The sequence below is a fragment of the Tympanuchus pallidicinctus genome, unplaced genomic scaffold (genome assembly GCF_026119805.1).
Source record: "Tympanuchus pallidicinctus isolate F22 unplaced genomic scaffold, pur_lepc_1.0 scaffold17, whole genome shotgun sequence".
Classification (NCBI taxonomy): Eukaryota; Metazoa; Chordata; class Aves; order Galliformes; family Phasianidae; genus Tympanuchus; species Tympanuchus pallidicinctus.
In genome coordinates, this window is record NW_026294690.1 from 1,083,706 (window position 1) to 1,102,893 (window position 19,188).

General features: G+C 45.7%; 1 long non-coding RNA gene across 1 annotated transcript; it reads left to right on the top strand.

Moving 5' to 3' along the window:
- Positions 1 to 12,224: 12,224 nt before the first annotated feature.
- On the top strand, positions 12,225 to 18,913 carry LOC128078336 (uncharacterized). The gene is made up of 2 exons (XR_008205584.1): positions 12,225 to 13,656; positions 17,484 to 18,913. It is a non-coding gene; the product is annotated as an uncharacterized LOC128078336 (long non-coding RNA).
- Positions 18,914 to 19,188: the final 275 nt, after the last annotated feature.

Consider the following 19,188-nt stretch of genomic DNA (forward strand, 5'->3'; position numbering starts at 1 on the left):
TTCATTTGGTTTGATTTGGGCTCTGCCCAGGTTAGCGTGAACCAGAGTGACCTGGTTGTATGTGTGGCCCTGAATGCTTCCCATGTTCTGCTGTATATCCCCACTACAAAGATTCAGTTTAACCTCCAGCATTTGGCAATCCTCGTGTCCTTCTGGCAGTTCTTCAGTCTTCAGAGGAAGTTTGAAGCTCCTCAGTAATGGTTTCACATAGCATCTGTGGATCCTAGTGGTAAATATTTTTGGTTGGCATTCCGTGAAGCTGCCAGTTAGCAGCAGTGACACTTGACAGGTTTCCATGCAGCGGAACTGTGCAGTTAGATTAAATCTCACTGGATTTGTTGCAAGGAGTTACACCGTGGCTAAATGTTTGTACCTCTGCAACCTGTAGTTTTCAGTGTAATTCTCTGCAGCCTGGCAAGTGCATTAATCGTTGTACACAGAGCGAGGAGCAAAAGGTTGCTCGGATGCAGCACAGCTGCTGGGGAAGGATATAAAAAGGCCCATTTAACATTCACAGATACAGAAGAGAAAACAGAACAACCCTGCTGCTGGTTGTAGGGCTGAGCATGAGCAGCTGCTTCATGCGATGCACGGCTGTGCCAGCGATGTGCTGCAGAAGCAATGAATTAAGCTGTAAAGTGCAAGACTGTGCGTGACATCCTGTTTATGGATAGCCCTGGAATGTAGAAGCCATGCACAAGTGCATCCAGTCTGCTTGCTTGCCTGTGCAGCGACTAATTTCATACCTGTGCTATGAAACCCTTGGAACCCTGTAGTGCAAGTCCAAGCGGTTCTCTCCCAGCTGGACAGGAGGAATTTGTATCCCTTTCACTGACACACAAAGCTTGCTGGGTTGGTTAAATGCTCTGGTGTGTTGGATAGTATATGCAGGTCATTGAACTTCAGTAGAACTGAACATGTGGAACAAAGGTGCTTGATGTGCCAAATGTATTCTTCAGCACTGTATCTGAACAAAAATCCTTCTGTCACTCCCTAGAATTGCTTAAAATGCTGATTGCATTTTATAGATAAATGATTGGCTGTCAGTTGTTGGCATCAGGAACACTTCACCACAATGCAGAGCTCTGATTGCCTGGCCAGACATGGGAAATAGGTGCAGGGCTGGAGGAGTGCAGTGTCACTGTGCTTTTTTGTCACTGCTGAGAGATTTCTGTCACCAGGACCCAACAGCTGCACGCAGGGCAGCTCTGATCGAATCACACAGTCAGATGTGGGAAGCAGCAGCGCTTTATGGAGGCTGCCTTCTTACTTTGGAGGTTTCTTAGGTGTTACATAGTTTGCCATTAGCGTAATTGCCACAGCACACGCTCTTGATGTGTAGCTACAGAAAGTAAAACAAGGAAATCCTCACCTTCCTCATTCCTTCCCCTCAAATGAAGTAATTTGAAAAGTGCAGAGCTCTGTTAAAAAGCAGAGTCATCCAGGAAAGGAAATTTGTCCTGAGAGAGGTGGCAGAGGTTTGCTGAGCAGCAAGGCTGTGTGACTCCATCCTCGTGGAAGTGCTCCAGCACTGACCAGACAGATGCACCCTTTGCAGGTCAGAACAGTGGGACCCTGAGCTTCCTCCGTCCAAACAGCTTTGGACCAGACTTTGCTGCTGTCTCCTGCTCTGAGGCTCCATCAGCTATGGCAGCCTGCTTGGAATGGTGCTGCTCAGACCTCTTGGGCAAGTTGCTGCAGGCCCTGGCTGCTGGGAGATCCTGTCTGCTCATCCCAACTCCAATCAGTGCTGCGACTTGCAAGACATGTATACCTTGGCACTAAGGCAGCAGGTTGACTCTGAGCCTTTCTCTAGGCTTACAAACACCAGGATACTGCTCTCCCAGTGTGTGCATGGGTAAGAGGCTTTGCCTTGCAGAGCAGTGTTGCTGTGGCCATGCCTCTTGTAATGAGATAAATAGTGGGAAAATGCAACTTTCTTCAGGTGTGTTTATACTGTGAACCTTCTGTAAACACTATTTTGTAGCAAAGAGGTAATTATTCAACTGTAAGACTAATTAATACATGCTTCAAATTTGCAGACAGCTCTGCATGGGAATTTGACTGCTTACAAAGAAGCTTGTGGCAGATAAAATCATGCCATGTATTTACTTTAATTTTTTCTCCGCTCAGATGCACGTAAAGGCTAATCTCTGTCCTAGAGACAGCATACCAACCAGGGCTGGACAAAGTGCAAACGGTGTGGAGCAAAGCCCCAAGTTACAAGAGGAAGTTTACTTCTGAAAACATTCAGTTCCTTGAAGCACGTGGCAATTAGAAACAATCAAATAAACCGCAGCTACTGACACAACTGGGGAGACTGGGAGACGTGTTGCAGTATGAAATCTCTTCCTCCACCTGCTCAAGTGTGACAAGCAAATAACAACACCACAATCTGTGGCAGCACTGGATGTCACAGAGAGTTTTGAAACATGCTACGGCTGTTTCAGACATGGCCTATTTAGCAATAATAATAATTGGAGTAAACAGTTTTTAGACAAAGCCTCACATGACCAGATCAACCCAGATGTGTTGATTGGTGCTTGGGGTGGGTTTGTGGTTGGACTAGATGATCTCAGTGGTCTCTTCCAATCTCAATGATTCCGTGATTCTATGAAAGATTAAAAAACAGCTAAAAAACCAACCCTTCCTTTAAGGCAACAAGGTAGGGTTTGTATCACTTCTGAGCAAGTTTTTCCTTTCATCTCCAGTTTTACCTTTTATTACCCATCAAAGCTGCCTTCATGAAAATGTGAGAGACATTGAAATCTATCAGTAGCATCAGGATAAAAGATGTTCTCAGCAGTGTGCACGATGTGATCAGCACCAGCAACCACATTGGTGGCTTCCAGCTCCTCCAGTTTGTTTCCCAAGCTGTGGGTGTTGGTGTAGAGGCACTTCAGCTGGGCAGCTGGCCTTGCTGTTTTCTTGGAGGTTAACTCATTATTTCCTTTGAAGCATTTACCTTTAGTCTCCCTATTGCCTTCATCATCATAAGATGCACGTGCTGAATGCCCTTGCTAGCACCTTGTTGCTCTAACTTTGCTGTGCCCTCCCACACCTTGTCATGGGCAGGCTCACTGTCCACCTTTCCCCCTTCAAAAACTGAGGGGTTTAAAGCCCCCTCAGTGAACTCAGACATCTCCTGGGCCAGAATTCTTTTCCCCTTTTGATTCAGGTGGACTCCATCCAAGCCAGGCTCCAAGTAAACCACCCCATAGTCAGAAAAGCCAAAATTCCCTTGGTGGCATCAGGCTGTCAGTCATGTATTTATCAGATAGACTTTCCTGGTCCTCTCAGCATCCCTCCCTGCCACCGAAGGGAAAGAGAACATCACCTGTACTCCATGCACTGCCCTTTGGTATTTGTAATATTTGTCACAGTTGCTGGTTCTTGGAAGAATGCAGTGTGTGTTGCTGAACGGTGATGGAAAATACAGCAGCCACATCTACATATATTGAAATGCATTGTGTAGTGCTACGGAAGTGTTTTTATGAAGCTGACATTCAGAAGAACATTCAGAAATACATATACTATAACAGTAATAGACAACATCTGTTGACATTTTATGTTTCTTTAAACTCACAGCCCTTGGAGAAGGAGAGTTTTGACAGTGAAATATTCGATTGATTTCAGCAGCAGTGGGTCAGATCCACAAATCAGGCGATTGATCTGATTTGTCCTTAGAGCTTTAGCTGTCTATGGATGCTGGTAAGGTACTGGTGCCTGTTGTTGCCTGCCTTTGGCAGCAAGAGCACTGCCCATTTGTAAGAAAGTAATCTAATTTTGTTCATCCTCTTACTTCATCTTAGACTTCATTGCCTTCTCTCTTCATCCGGTAGATGGATCATTCGAGTGTAGTGTTGTGCACTGTCGTTGTCTTTTGTTTCCCTTACAGAGTGTCTGTGTAGATGCTGACTGCTGTTACTGGAGTGGACTGGAGTTTTAAACCTGTCCCCCTCCTCTCACTGTAGCACAGCCTGTTCTCTTGGCATTCCCCAGTAGAATCTCCCTCTGCCTGGCCTAGTGACATGTCACCTGGTCACCAACCTTTCTTCTCCCCTTATGATACCCGTGCTGAGTAGTCCCTACAGATTGACTCTGTGGTAGGCAGTCTGTGTGATGTCTGATTGGCATGTATGGACAAATGTACAGAGGTAGCTCCAAAAGTAATGCCTCTTATTTATTTCCATGGAAACTACAACAGATACAAAGAGCTCAATATTATTGTTTCATAAAGCACATTCTCAGCTACGAAACACTGTTTTTCAACACAGATGCCACCATTAGCAAGAGTCTGCAAGCTGTACTCATAAAAATCTGCTTGGCCATTAAGAACATGGCGTGTCTTTCATGTCTCCACTGCTGAAACACACGGTGCACCACCTCACTGTGTTCACATCCTCTGTTGGTCTTCATTGATGAATGTCAATGGGTGCCATTTTTTTCTGCATGGAGGAATTCAGTCCCACCTCTCTGCTCCATCCATGTCCAATGCCATTTTGTCAGGTTGCCCCTCTACTGCCATCTGTCATAAAACCAACAAATAGAATGAAATATCGATCAGAAGTTTCAGCCTCTACTGCCATCCCACCATTCTGATGTTGTGGGTCAGCATCATAAAATAAGAGGCATTACTTTCTGAGCTGCCCTCATAACTGAGAATGTTTGAATTAAGTGTGCAAATGTCTCAACACAGCAAAGTGCAAGGTTTTGCACTTGGACCAGAGGAATCCCAGGCATCCATACAGACTGGAAGGATCAGTCCTTGAGAGCAGCCCTGTGGAGAAGGACCTGGGGTCGTGATGGATGAAAAGCTTAACCTGAGCTATCAGTGTGCTCTTGCAGCTCAGAAAGCAAATGGGATCCAGGGCTCCATCAGCAGAGGGGTGGCCAGCAGGGACAGGGAAGTGATTTTCCCCCTCTGCCCTGCTCTTGTGAGGCCCAATCTGCAGTCCAGCATCCAGATCTGCAGCCCCCAGTACAAGAAAGACAGAGAGTTGTTAGAGAGGGTCCAGAGGAGCCATGAAGATGATCAGGGGACTGGAGCACCTCCACTATGAAGACAGGCTGAGGGAGCTGGGCTTGTTCAGCCTGGAGAAGAGAAGGCTGTGGGGTGACTTCATTGCAGCCTTCAGTACCTAAAGGGAGCCTACAGACAGGAGGGGAATCAACTCTTTGAAAAGGGAGACGACAGCAGGACAAGGGGAAATGGTTTGAAGTTGAAGGAGGGAAGATTGAGGTTGGATGTCAGGGGGAAGTTCTTTACTATGGGAGTGGTGAGGTGCTGGAACAGCTGCCCAGAGAGGCTGTGGATGCTCCGTCTGTAGAGGTGTTCAAAGCCAGACTGGATGGGGCCCTAGGCAGCCTGGGCTGGTATTAAACATGGAGGTTGGTGGCCCTGTATGTGGCTACCATGCAGGTGGAGCTTCATGATCCTTGAGGTCCCTTCCAACCCTGGCTATTCTGTGATTCTGTGATTCATAGCCTGATAATAACTTCAGCAAAGGATGGCAGCGCATATACAGAATGTGTCTGAAAGCAGGATTCCCAGTCTGGGAGGTAGACTTACTTTTCTCTTTGTATCTTGATTATTTATTTTTGCTCTATCAACTCTAATGCTGGGCTTTTGTGTTCACATCAGCATTTAATGGAATTGTGTTGATGGCCGTTTTGATGGAGGTAAGAGTTTGCCATTGGTGTATGGAGATGCCATCGTTGTATCAATTCCGTAGTTCTTTGGCACACCTATGTAAATATGGTAAATCCAAACCAATCCATGTATTTGCATCTGTGTGAGGATCTGCTGTGAAATGTACAGCCTATGTGGATTTGTAGCCTACCTCAACACAATGCAGATAAGAAGGAGCTTTCTGCCATCCCTGTTAAAATGCAAGACAGCTTTTCCATCTGGACATAACTGTGCACCTTCATTGGTCTTCCCACAATTGGGATTTTTCTTCCCTTCCAAGGGTGAACAGTGCCATCGCGCCACGAGGCATGTCAGCAGCTGACACAGGAATTAAACTGCTGCTTCTTTGCTCTCTGCTTGGAAGATAATTCTTGAGGGAAGTACAGTAGGATTTAGGAAAAATTTCTTCTCCAAGAGCAGCCAGGTGCTGCAATGGGCTGCCCAGGGAGGTGGTGGAGTCACCGTCCCTGGAGGTGTCCAGGAAACATCTGTATGTTGTACAGAGGGCCGTGGTTTGGTGGAGAAATACTGGTGGTAGGTGGACGGTTGGTCTGGATGGTCTTGGAGGTTTCTTCCAGCCTTGGTGATTCTATGATTTTCAGCAGATACACATATTTAAGGCATTTTTAAAAGTGCGTTTCTAAACTTCATATTTAGAAGCCTGCTTATCCAAGCTTATGCTTTGCTAAGATCTGGGAAATGAAATTAACTTGAAGAGCAACTTACTGTAATTTATTGCGAACAAGTTGTATCTGTAACAGAAGTTTGCTGGCACGTGTTGCTTTAGGTTGGACAAGGAATGTGAGTGTCTGTATCTTGTGGTAAAACTCCACGTGAGGATGGAGGTCCTGGGGCCTCAGAGGAAGGCTGATGTCATGCCTGAGGAGGAAATTCAAGGTGTGCAGCCCTGGTTCATGTAAGCCATTCTGCTCACCTGGCCCTGTAGGCAATCTGCCCTGCCCATCCTGCATAGGTCAGTCCTTTAGGTCCATCTCATATGCTGTGGACCATGTGTTACAGGAGAGAATGCACTGCTGGATGTATGCCAGTTTCTGCTCCCAAATGTTTATGCATCTTCTCAGCCTCTTTCATGTTTTCTCTGGCGATTGCTTCCGTGAATACAAAAATCTGACAAATAATTGCATTTTGAAGGGCATACTTAATGGAGGTCCATAAAAATGATTTACAGGCAACTGCAAACTGAACTATTACACTAAAGGATAAAAAGCTTCCTTAATGAGCTGTACAAGACAGTTATTGATGTATTTATGAAAACATTCCGCAGTACATGCAGCCAGGGGAATTCAAAGATAAATATTTAAAGATTGTCTGACAGTTTTTGAATGTAGGAAAACTCTAGTTCCTCTGGTTCCTATGTAAGGCAGTAAATATCTTGAAACAAAAGTAGGTGTGATTTGTAACAGAAGAGAACCAAAACTTGCGTTAATACCAGATGTCTTTCTATGTGATAATACTCCATTCAAATGAAGAGGTAAAGCAAGGAGAAAATAGGCATGGGAAGCTTAAGATATTAATAAGGTAAGCCAACATTTTGTTTTCCTATCTAGAGAATTTATCAGAACGGTGTCAAAGAAATGTATTGAGGATGATAAAATCTAACAACAGTTTTGCTTTTGATTGAGTTTCCTTTCATCCCATCACTGCTGTACACAATTAAGTTATTCAAGTGTGATCTTTAAGTATTCACATTCTGATTTATAGTCTTGTTCTTCACACCCCAGGGAAAGAAAAATCGCTCTGTTGTTATGAATCTGATTACTGTATAGAACAACGTGTGCCCTTCTGGTATTTATTACACACATGTGCTTTCAGTTTGGATTATCTCATCGTTACTTGCACTTTGCAGATGTGCTGAGTTACTCTCTGAATAACAAACTGTAGAAGCATTCTAAGCGTTTGGGGCTGACACTCGGTGTGGCATCACCTTGTCATGGCAGTGCTTTTTGTTCTTGACTGGCTTAATAATCGCTAATTTTTAAATAATAAGGTTTTCTTCAGGATCACAGCTGCTGTGTCACGTAACTCTTCCTGCCACACAGAACGAAGATCTGGCTCATGCTATTAAATCAGCTTTAGGGGTTCTTTAGACTTGTTCCACCACGTTGTTTCTTGGGCTACAGACTGAGGCTGGGCTATGGAACCTTTGAAGTTTTGTAAAAGCAGTGAATGAGGGATGGGGGCTGTGCTAGGCAAAGTGCTGACAGCAGCCTTGAGTGTTGCTCGTGGGTAGAAGAGCTGCATTAGCAGCCAATGCTGAAGGTCTGCAAGAGTTTCTGTGTTGGGGGATCTCTTCTCCAGCACCAAGTGTTGAAGCTGAATTTCCCCCTGGGTGATGATACTGGCTCAGTTTTCACTTATAAGAACATGGAATATGTCCATCAACATTCATTAACCTCATGGATCTCAAGGAAGCACTCATAAGCTCCACTGAGACTTCTGAATCATAGTAAGTATAGTGTAGGATAGTATATCAACTTCCCTAGTTTTCTGCTGGGATATAAAGGGTTGGTTTTTTTTTGTTTTCCCTGGTGTCATTTGATTGCTTTCAATTTTACTTTTTTTTGGCTTATTTTTCCTATTTCATTTCCCCTGTAGGGACGCAGCAGTTCAAACGCACCAAAATCACTTCAATAGTGTCCTTCCAAGGAAGGGGGATTTGTGTATTAAGGATTGTATCAGTGAAACTCTAGTGTTGGGTTGTTGCTACGTGGGAACGTAAGGCAAGGAGAATAGAAAATGAATAGCCAATACTTTGATAGTTAAGGAAGCACAAGGGTACACATACAAGTTGCTGAGCCTTGGAAAGGTTCCCATTCCAGCTCTCATTCAGTATAGAACAGCCTGTATTAATTTAACTTGAATCTTTCCTGCACAAAATTGTAGGTGAGAAGTCTGTTGATCAAAACCAGACTCTTAAAGCGAGTTTCCTGTAGTAATGTGTAAAATCACATCACTAGTCTCTGTGCAAGAGCAGTTCTGTCACCTCCCTTACAAGCAAATGACATTATGCAATTTAGAGCCCAAGTGCAGCTTAATTTCAGTAGATAAACCTTGTGCCTGTTGTGAAAGCATGCATGTACCTGAGGTCTGCATTTGCATCCCCATCAATACATGGGGACAATTAAAAATCTGAAGATTTGGATTGAAATACAACCTATGGATTATGCATGTAACCGTTTGCAGCTTTTACTTATGTGCGTGTTCTGAAGTTGCATCCACACGAAGGAGCTGCAGCTCAGCCTCTTTGCTTGGCTGCAGTGCCTTTGGATGAAAGCTAATGGAGGTGCCTTTGCCTCCATCAGTAGAACCGAAGCATCGTTCTTCCGGGGAGGAGGGCAGCATCAAAGAAAGGAGGATGCCCTGAATGGGTCTTGGAGGCTGTCAGACTGTTACGTCCCTTGTATTTACTGCTTTGCCTATTGCCTTTGGAAGATTATTACTGACAGTGCTTGAAGGACACTGCTCCACAGTCACCTAGATAATCTCACATTCTATTCTGTATTATTCTCAGGAAATACAATGGTTAACATGTTTTTAATACAGCTCTAGCAGCTTCATTATAACTCAAAAATTCTGTTAGGAACTTAGATTGAGCTTCAGATTCTGAAAACATCCTAAAGACAATCTTACTGGCCTCTTCCATTCTGTGTTTCCATTCTGCAGGCTGGAGCAATGTGATGCTGAGTTGATCCAGAGTTCCTAACTCCATGCAGAGCAGCCCCGTCCCTGAGCAACCACCAGGCAGGTACGTTTTAGATGAGGGTACAAAAGCATGGAGACCCTTCAGGTCTATGGGTGCCTCAGTTACCTGGGGCAGATTGCCTGTGAGGTGAGAGTGCACAGAGACCACAGTTGGATATCGTATCCCTCTGGAAGAGTAGTTACCTTGGCAAGTAGTTACCTTATCATATTGTGTGAGGTTTGGTTGTGAGGATCTGGCACAGCAGAGAAGTCTGACATATGACATAATACTCCGTGCATTTCTGAAGATGGCAGGCAGGTGATGGCACGAGCTTTGATGCTGGTGGCAGTGTAATGGCCACGAGCTCATTGCGGTAGCAGCCCTACGCTCACAATTTAAATTCCTCATGTTAACAAAAATGGAGAGCTGTGCAGTGGTACCCAATATCAGCACTTTTTCTGCTGGAGTTCCTTGAGTGTGGAGGTGAATAAAACCATCCTGCTTGCCTTTCCACCTCCAACTTGTTTTGCCTAAAACACCTCACTGAAATTTCTTAGCAGAGCAGGGCCGTACAGCTGCTGGAGGATCATCTTAGGTCTTGTTGGTAAGAGGTGGATTTGCCTGAGCTGCTGGCTTCTTTTTCTTCAGAGATCTCGGTAAGCTGTGTGAGTTCCCAAGGCACCCATCCCACTGCCAGTCCAGGGCAGCACACATGGCTCAGAATAATGGAGGCCTTATTAAGGATGTCAGGGCTCACAATTCCTCTCCTCTTGTTCTTGTGATGATTCTATAAGGCACCGGTAGGGCTTGTTAACAGAGCTGATCAATGAGACTCGTGTGGGAGGGTCGCTAAGATCAATTCCGCGATTAATCCAAGAGTCCTTCAGATATTGACTTTTTTTTTAAATAGCAAAAACTGGAAGAAAAAAAAACAACAATAACAAAATAAAAGAGTATTTACCACTCTGGGTGTGTGTCACTGAGCCATTCCTGAAGGGCAGAGTCTGGATGCAGCTGTACCAGGGGTTCCAGGTGGTGCAGACCTCAGAGACCCCCGAGCGAGGAAGCAGAGATGGGGTTGCTCTGTGTGTAGTGCAGAATTCTGGTCCATGCTCAGTGCGTTGCTGTTGCTTGAATCTCAAAAGGATTGCTCCCTCCTCTTTCCATTTTAGTTTCCTGGTTGTATCTTTTGTCTTTCCAAATGTGGTTCCTCAAGCATTGCAGAGTATGGCTGCTTTTACTTGATTTTGAAATATTTTATGCCTGAATCTCTTTCCACCAGTCTTGCACTTTGTAGCAATAACTGCAGCAGATCAGTGTCATATCACTGAAGTTTAGCTGGAATGCTTTGTTTTCACTTCAGGAAATGAAAAGATATGAATATGAATGAAATGAATAGATGGAGTTACTCATTTTCTGTGTCAATCAGAACACAGAAGAACTCTATCAAATCTAGCACAGAGAAGAAGAGAGTGACTTCAAGGTGTGAATACTTAAAACCATTTTGCTAACGTGAAACCAAAATCTGATAATTTTAGGGGAATCATAGAATCACCAAGGTTGGAAAAGACCTCCAAGATCGTCCAGTCCAACCATCCACCTACCACCAGTATTTCCCACTAAGCCATATCCCTCAATACAACACCTAAACATTTCTTGGACACATGCAGGGCCGGTCCCTGCGCAGCCTGTTCCAATGCCTGACCATCTCTTGGAGAAGTATTTCCTAATGTCCGACCTGCATCAGAACCAACATCCTGTTGTGTTCCAGAGCGCAGTGTGAGGTGGGTTTCTTGTTGTACAAGTGAATCTATTAGTTCACAACAATACAAACCCACATCAGTTTGCTTTTCAGCACACCTGTGGGGTTGCTCATTCTCTCAGGGCTGCTGCTTTCCCCTGCTTCTTTCTGAAACATTATTCTTTGTTCCTACTGAACTCAGGGCTGCTATCCAGGAAAATTTGTTCCATTTTCCAGCTGTCTGAAATAGGGCCTTTCTGCTGCACATTTTCTTGCCATATCAGAGATTCTCTCTCCCTCCAGGCCTTTTATTGCTAAAATAGGCTAGAAATGCTCCTGCTGCATCCTGCTGCATACAGGTGTGTGGATCAGTGTTGGTGCAGGTATCTCATGCTGTGCACTGGTGAAAGTGCTGCAGATGTGTTGTGGGTTATAACATGCACTCAGTTTCACGGTGCATTCCCACAAAGAACAACAGGACTGACAGCCAGAGACGCATTAATGAAATCACATGGAGCACTTGCCAAGCAGAGGGCGATTTTGTTCCTAGGCACTAAAGGACGATGACAAACAACATGCCAGCTGCTACATTAATAGGTTTTATTTTGCTACAAATCTTACAGCACAAACTCTGCAGCTTGCCATGCCTTTGCCACACTAAACCACCCTGCAGGACGTTGCTCACATCACGTTCACATGCTGTCCTTTCTGATAAATCTGCCAGGCGATGGAGCAGGACAGGGATGTCAGGGCTGAACTGACCAGGAGGCACAGACTGCTTCAGTCAGGAGGAATGGCACTGTGACTGTTATATCTGGCTGCTAGCTGTGGGAATCTGCACTGTGTGTAATTTGGTGTAGCTCACGTCTGCATGCAGGTTACTATTTTCTTTGTGCTTGTAACTGTGATTACAGTGCTCAGACTTTGCAACTCTGTACCTGGGTGGAATGTCACCTGTTGAGGTTGCTCAGAGCTCCCACTATAAATCCCAATTTCTAATACAGCCGTGTGTCTCTGCAGCAGCCCCTGTGCAGACTTGTTGCTGGCTCACACCTGCTGGCACTTCACAAAGATGCAGGTGAGCGTCTTGATTAAGCAGGTGAGCTGGAAGATGCTTTCCCCATCATTTCTTGCAGGCCGTCTCATTGTCATCTTCTGTCTGACACACCTGATTGTTTTTGCTGGGCTGCAGTTGTGCAGAAATGGCCATGGCAACAATTCTTCCACTCTCCTTAAACCTTCCAGATGCCATTGATGGACTTTTCACTGCTGGGCAGAAGGCATTTGAATGATTGTTGTGAAGTACCTTCTGCAGAGACTGCCTGCAGGTTTGGAAGGCAGCTGGATAGCATCATGCATTAGTAATCTAATGACCTTTTCCCCTCAGGGCCATTTCCTCACATCTCAAACATCTTGGCAACACTCAGAAAGTATCTGACGGTTCAATACTGTTGTGTAATAGAAGTTTTTCTCGTTACATTTCACACGTTGACTGATTTTATCTCAAGAGTAATCACAACAGCTAGAAATGATGGGAAGCCTCAGAAGAGAGTTGGATTAATACCTGAAGGCAGTTTCTTCTGGAAGTGAGCTTTCCTTTGAGGCGTGGAGCAGCGCTGCTGCTGTGGCTGCTGCACTGGGGCTGCAGGAAAGTCCCCCTGTGCAGACAAGGCTTGTTCTGGGAACGTGGAAAGAACACAGAGCTTTCTCTGTGCCATCCTTCTTATCCTCAAGGATGGTGGGAAATCCTTTATCATGTATAGTAATTGTCTTGATAGCCAATAAAGAGAGTAATGACAAACGCTTCCTTGCCAGACAGCGAGTATTACAGGCAGACAGCTGGGTTACTTTCCACCTTTGCATGAGCCCAAGAAGCACGGCGTACATTTGGAGATACCCGAGCACGCAGGGCTGGCACTTGCTTTTCAGAAGTGCCCTCCTGACAGGCACTTGAACGCTCAGACACCATGTGAAATGTACACAGGGCATCAGTGGGACGAGCTGCACAACTCACACCTCCAACACATCTCTTTTCACTTGCAGTATTTGTAACTGGCAGTGGTTTCCTATTGTGCACTTTTGCTTTAGGAATGACTTTTAAAATACCAAGTGTTTGTTCCATAGAGACCTTTTCCTCTGCTTCTGCTTGCCCTCTGAGTACACGAAGGAGGCTGATGTCAGTAGCAGCTTCTATGGCCCTGCATGCACAGCAGCACGAGCTATTCTACTTTTACTCTTTCAGACAGTATGACTTTCAGAGCTCTTCATTTTATCTTATATAGCTAACTTAATGAATTCATTAGGGGCATTGTAGTGGCAATGCTCAGTCACAGCCTGAAACAGTGATGGAGCACCTGGTGGGAAGGCAGGACCAACCCAGGGGAGCTCAGGTGCAAGCAATGCTGAGCGATGAAGGGGTGGAGGCAGGATGCACCCCTTCCCAACCCTCATTTAAGGGTTGGCAGTGGAGGTGAGGGCATCTCTTGCTGGAGGTTTCTGCTTATTTGAGGCCTTCCAAAGGTAAGCAGCTTTTTTTTTTTTTTTTTTTCCCCTTCATTTCTGTATCTGTGGCTGCTTTATTCGGGCTTGTTTTCACTTGCTGTAGCTAAGAACTTTGCCATGCTGCTATTATCATCCTATTACAGTCTTACAGGCATTAATAATAGTTAAGGAGATTTAAATCCATGGTGATGCTGGGCAGGCTGCAGGGGTGCGCAGATGTCATCTCCCCTGTATTCCTGGAGGAGTTTTGGATGCTCAGTAGCAGCGATGCCAGTGTTGAGGCATGCACCCAGAGCACCCCTGGCTGGAGTTAATGTATTTCTCTACATCTTGCAAGGTATAGAGCTGGGAGAAAACCAGGGTGCCTGAGCACTCATCTGCTACTCTGCTCTTGGCTGCTGCTAGATACAGCTCATGACTTTAAAACCAGTTGTTTGCAAAAAAGCCCCGTGCTGTGCCCTGCAGGATGAGCAGGGCCTTGTGCTGCAGTTGCTGACTAATGCATGACATCACTGCTGTGAGGTCGTTGTGTTCACTCTCTTAGGTCAGGGTGTCTCAAAGCAGCACATGTTCCACGTCTGTGCCCAGAGGCAGCTGCTGTTTTACATCACAACAATGTCAATTATCACCCACAGCACTCCTGTGAGGAGTAAAATGGCATTGACAAAAGATGCAATTACTTGGCTGTTTGCTTCCTTAGTCCTCTGCTCCTGTCAGCATCTGGCTGTTTCTCTGGTGATGCCTTTAAACCACGCGTGTGACAGCTGCACTGCATTGAAAGACACAGCTTTCCCCACTTGGATGAGCAGGAGGAGATGTGCTGTTGCAGAGGTGTTCTGGCCCTTGTAGCTCTGCTGAAGAAGTTAAATAGAGGGTTGTGTTCTTTCCAGTGGAGGTTGGAGGTGCAGTGTTGATCTCAGCCCCCATCTCTCAGATAGCTGGAGTGTCAAGCACCGGGTAGAATTGCTGTAAGTGTGCTGGCTCTTGCTGTGCTCCTGGTCATGCCTCTGCTTCATGTCCAAGTGCTCAGGCATTTGGAGCTGGCAGCGCCAGCCCAGCTCTCAGAGGTGCCCCCAGCAGCTGCTGCCTGGGGCTGCTTGCAGGAGCTGAGGGCACAGCCCGGCCTGTGCTGGCAGAGGCTGATGGTCTGCCCAGAGCAAATTGTTCTGCACCATCACTGTCACCTGATGTGTCCTTAGAATGACATCTGATTTGAGGAGACAAAACTAACAACAAACAGCAACAAAAAAACTTTTGTGATTAGCTTCTTTCTTAGAACGTGTGCTAATGATGATTTTGGGTGCATCCCATCTTGTCTCTGGGAAGCGCTGGAGTAACTTCTGTGTTTTTGCATTGGAAACAATGATGTTGCTGAATCATAGCTATTCTTTGTGAATCTCTCAACTTTAAATTGTCAGCTTAAGGAAAAGTGGAAGAATCTGGTAGCTGAAACTCCTTGCTTTGATCGTGTTGTAACAATAGACTTGGGGAATTCATTCCAGGACAAGTTTATAGCCTACATTCATGTTCTTACACTGTCAAAATGATTGGAAATACCACCCCTCCCAGCCCCTCAAGTTTATAAATATCCTGGGAGAAGCTTTTATCCTTTGGAACTGTGGCAGTCTGCATGCTTTAACCTTGCAGACTGCTGTTCAACCACAGGTCGTGTGCTGCTGTCCCAGCAGCTGGGGCTGGGTCCATGCAGTCAGTCTGCACGTGGGCTGGAGGTTGTTGGGTGCTAGGCAGTCATTTGCAGAGCCCTCACACCTTTGCATCGTCCCTGTCTGATGTTTATAGCACTGTTTTGCTGAGCCAGAAGGCTTTCCTGTTACGTATGCCCTTGCCATTCCTTCCATTGTCGCATGCTCCATTTGGCACTCCCTCATTTATGTATGGCACAGGGGAGGGATTGTGTACTGCGCTGTGATACCGCTTACATCTCCTCCTTTGTTCTAGGCATGTAATTACATATGGATTTGGACCTTTACAAACCATTTGGTTACTGTAGGTTGCTTTAGGTTACACTTGCTCCTGCCTCAGCCTACCTGCATGGTTTAGTTTAGATTTTGGCAAGACCTTTGTCTGGTCAGCTGGCTTTTGTGTTTGAGACCATCCTGTCTCTTGTCTTGAGTTACTGTGAGCCCTTCCTTCTTCCTGACTGCACTTACAGTAGCAGGGGTACATTTATCAAATGTTTGTGTATTCACACAATTAAACCACAGGTTTTGGTTCGTTACTTTTATCTCTTGGCTTCCCTTACCAGAATGCAGGCATGTAGACACAAATACGTGGTAGTGGAGGGTTTGTTGCAAAGGGCAATTTTGATCTAAGCATAGCAGGGTAAGCCATCTGTTGATTGGCCTTTGTCAGCCAAATTGTGCTACCAGTTGGCATAGTGAATATGTATGCAGTACTCTGCAGGACCAAACTCATACATTCAGATTGCCTTATGTGAGCTTATATATGCAATTCAGCTCCACAAAAAGAAAAAAATTGCATACATTCCTTATGCAAAAAAAAAAAAAAAAGTTGCTTGTTCATAGTGGCACTTACAGCTTGCAGGGAAAGCTGATATCCTCCTCAATTATGAGACCTGAAAACCTAATTAAAATGTGTTTATAGCATCAAGTGATGCATTTCTGCCCCTATTGCTCTTTTTTAACACAGGTAATTGGCTGCAGAAGCCATCACAGTTCTTGTAATACGAAACAGCAAAATGCTGCGTAAGCCTTGGTGAGAAGAATGTGAGATAGCACTCTGTTGCAAACCCCATTATGGATCTTGGGATGGTTTTGGATGCTGTGCCAAGGCAGAACCCACCTTCAACAAACGTGGCGTAAGACAGCAGCTTTTCTTGAAGCCAAAGGCGATGATGGCTGTGAACACGCCGTAGGCCATGTTAGCACATACAGTGAGATTAGCTTTCCTCTCACCTTGGAATAAGCTACAGCTCTGCTCATTTTGTCATCTGAGTTCACACAGACAGTGAATTTACATTAAGCAACAGCAAAATGGTTTTAAGTTGAAGGAGGGAAGATTTGGGCTGGGTGCCAAGGGGAAGTTCTTTCCTATGAGAGTGGTGAGGTGCAGGAACAGCTGCCCAGAGAGGCTGTGGATGCCCCGTCCACCCCTGGAGGTGTTCAAGGCCAGATTGGATGGGGCCCTGGGGAGCCTGGTCTGGTATGAAATGCGGAGGTTGGTGGCCCTGCCTGTGGCAGGGGGATGGAGATTTGTGATCCTTGAGGTCCCTTCCAACACAAACCATTCTGTGATTCTAAAAAAAAAATATGGGCTGTAAGGAACAGAATGTTCAAAGGTGACTATTGCTGGTTTGAGAAGGTGGAACTCTTGCCTTAGTAACTCTTAGTTGTGTTAGTCTTAAAGGAGGAGCACAAGTATAAACTACAGGATGAGTGTTCTCAAAGGAAGCTCTCATTCATGTGTGTAAATGGGTCAGCTGGGGCACAGATGTTTGAGCAGAGGTGATTGAATTGCACAGGAACACAATCCCCAGCCTCGTTTGTCAAAACAGTGTGAGATGTGAATCAGGAATTGACCCTAGAGGTACAGTTACTAGGATGTTGTGTTGCTGCTGTGCTGTGTGAAGGGATGATGGCCACTGTGTTTGTAATTCTGGAGTTCCTTTTATGGCAACTTCTACAGTAAATGCTGTGGTCCTTTTCCCTTTCTGTACATGTGAAATCCAGGCTGTCGTAAGAAAATCTTTGGTTTTGTTGGCCAGGGAAGCTTTTTGGTTAATTCCTGGATCAGAGAACAAGAGAAAATAAAGTGTTATTCATTTAGTAGTCAAATAAGTTTCCTCTTTCACCTCTTTGCAACAGGACGTGGCAACAAGAGAGTTAAATCCACGCCTTCCAGAACATGCTTTGCAGTTAAGAAATCTGCAGACACTTGCTCTGAAGCTCTGATGCTCTCCCCATGCCATGGTGCCCACCGCGTTCTCCAGGCGCCGCTCTGGGCTCGGCCGTTCTCAGCCGCTGCCTCCTTTATTACCGCGCTGCAGACGCCCCACGGCCTCGTGTGATGCTTCCCACCTGCTGCACGCAATGGTTCAGCACTGAAGCACACAGCAACACCGACGAGATCCTTCCCAGACTCATAACTCCCGGCAGGACGGGTTTCCTCTTACGGCTGCAGGATTGTTTCCGTGCTGTAAGCGGCGCAGCTGAAGGAGAGGCGATGAATGGCGGTGCTGTGAAATCCACTCTCCTTGTCTGTTAGCTTGCTGTCTCCGTTTCCTTGCTGCAGGTAAACTGAGATCTTCAGAGCTTACCACAGAGGTATTTAGAGACCCCAAATGGGGACACGTTAAATCAGCCGCACCTGTGCTTCCTTTGGCTTATTTGATTGTTTCCTGCAGCTTGGGGAGCATCTTCCCACCACACAGAACCCTCAGCAGTGGTCTGGATGAGCTTAAGCTTTCTTTACAGCCTTCTCTACATATATGGGGCAGTGATTTCCACCTATCCAGCCGTGAGCTCCCTGCAGCAAACAGAAGCGTTGTGGGAGGATGCATTTGTTCACGGCTTGTTTTGGGTCACTTGTCTGTCTTGTCTCTACCAGTGTGCCGTCCTGGAATTACCTGCACTACGTGACTGCAGAAATGCCTACTGTAGCACTGGTCCTGCTACTCCAAGTATTTTCTGAGAGTTTTTGGCTGTGCCATTGTGCCTTGAATACAGCCCTGGCCCAGAACAAGGGTTTTAGGCACAGTGCCATCACAAAATGAGCATCTTCTGAGATGCAGTGGCTGCACAGTACAAAGCCGTGCACCGGAGCTGCAGCCAAGTCATCGTTTGCCCTGCTCTGGTCCTCTAAAGTCCAATACCACCAGTTTCAGAGGGCCACAGCAGGGATCACCTCCCTCTATAAATCCAATGGAAGATGACACCTGTGAACTCAGCTGAGCTGAGTGCCTGGTGAGTGGCAGAAGAAGACACCCACAGTCATTGACTTCCTGCCAGCGGTGTCCTTCAGTGGGGAAAAGCTGATGGTTCACACACTGTGCTGAAGGGACACCTGTTGGTTTTCTTCCCTGCTGTCTATCGGGGTGCATCGGGATTTCCTCCAAGTGCAGCAACAGCAGCTCACAGAGAGCCAATGGAAAGGTGGTGGTTGGGATCTGCTTCTTCAACAAGGAGTGCTGTGGTTTGTTGTTTGTTTGTTTTCTTTGTTAACATCCTCAAAAGGGCAACCAAGAGCTAGGAGTTGTATTTTGTTCTGCTGAAGTAAATGCATTTATGCTCCCTGACTCAAATTCTGCTGACTGCTTAAATGGCTTTGTGTTCTAATTAGTCAAATGTAACGGATGAGTTGTTGAATATGCAGCTTATCCTTCTGCTCTGACTTATTTCTGCTTTTCTGCAGTACGTGGCAAACCTTACAAATAATTCTGTAACTCTCCAACATCAAATTGCTACGGACAAACGTTGCTGTGCAGCCTTTTGGTGTGTAAGCTTGGGCAGGACCTGTTTAAAGGCAAAACTGTTCTGACTTCCTCTGCGTCTGTCAAAACCTGAGCTCCAC